This window comes from Stigmatopora argus, unplaced genomic scaffold (assembly GCF_051989625.1).
Source record: "Stigmatopora argus isolate UIUO_Sarg unplaced genomic scaffold, RoL_Sarg_1.0 HiC_scaffold_238, whole genome shotgun sequence".
Lineage (NCBI taxonomy): Eukaryota > Metazoa > Chordata > Actinopteri > Syngnathiformes > Syngnathidae > Stigmatopora > Stigmatopora argus.
The window spans coordinates 10,138-11,500 of NW_027520225.1; the positions used below are offsets into that span (position 1 = coordinate 10,138).

A 1,363-nucleotide genomic window follows, 5' to 3' on the forward strand; every position below is an offset into this window, starting at 1 on the left:
TCTAAAATTCGATTACGTATGATAGAAGGCTCTCCATCAATAGAAATGAGTAGGGGCCAACAACTCGCTGATAATTCTTGAAGTTGTGTGGCGATTGGACCAATCTGGTTTTTGGCATTCTTGAGAAACAACACTCCCCCAACTCTATTGGATGCAATCTCATTTAAGGCCATTTCCTTGCTTTCTCCTTCTTCCCCAACTGCAATCATAATCATTTGAGCCAGTCGCTCCTGCTCAGACATAGAGTAGTAGATACTATCTACTACTCGCTGCAGATCATGGCTACTATCCAGAAAATCCTTTAGTGAAAAAGTACAGGCTAAGTCTTTAGCTGAAATTATCCTAACTTCTTCTATCCTCTCAACTGCTTGCTGCTTTGTCCGTTGCGAACCATCAACTAGACCATTGCAACTTGTAAGCAAGCAGAAGAAAAATAGAATGTTAACGTAAAATGAGCTCAAACGCCATTCTGACATAAGCGTATTTTGATCTATTGAACCAAAAACTAAAATTTGGGTAAAGTGTCTTACCGCTAAAGCTGCAAACTAATTGTTAAAACTTTGGCTCTATTCAAAAACAAAACAGCCTTAAAAACCAACCTTCAAAAGGTCAATCTTTAAGGCTAGAAAAAATTGTCGGGATGACTGGACTTGAACCAGCGGCTTCACGTCCCCCAGACGTGTACTCTACCAACTGAGCTACATCCCGAAAGAAATACAGAACTTAGTCCGATCACACAAAGCTAAGGAAAGATTAGAAATTAATAAGAGAAAAATTGCAAGATTTGGATCAGCGCTGGCATCCAAAATCTGCTAGTTTGAAAATCGGCAGTTGGCGCCTAAAACACCTAAAAGAAAGACTGCCCGTATTTGTTGAGCAGCCTTACCAAACCTCAAGGCCCAAAAAATTAAATGTCCATTGGTTGCAGGCTAAGAAATGTTGCGAATCATTGATGACTGGGACTAGTGAGCGTCATTAATACACAACACTTCTTGTATTCAATATTACTTGCATTGCACACTATCAATCAAGCCTTGTCCTTCAAGCAGAATGACAAATAGTCAAGCTGCCGAGATTTTGAAGCAGATTAAAAAGGAGAAAGGGCACTCACCATCATAATGAGCACCTTTCACATTCCCTGTCCGATAAAGAATAATGTTTCACAGCACATTGCAGCATCCATAGATCAAATATTCCAACCGACGCAAATCTGCAATAACCTACAATTAGGTATGGCTCACTACACCTATCGTGACCCACTTCTTTCAAAATTTATCACCTCTATTCCACCATCAGTTTTCTAATGGTATGAAAATCGCTTCCAACCAACTCAATCCAATACACCCCTAGCGGAAAGTCTTTC

At 40.0% G+C, this 1,363-nt stretch overlaps 1 non-coding gene across 1 annotated transcript; it reads right to left on the reverse strand.

The window, feature by feature from the left end:
* Window positions 1-635: 635 nt before the first annotated feature.
* Window positions 636-708, reverse strand: trnap-ggg (transfer RNA proline (anticodon GGG)). The gene has a single exon. It is a non-coding gene; the product is annotated as a tRNA-Pro (tRNA).
* Window positions 709-1,363: the final 655 nt, after the last annotated feature.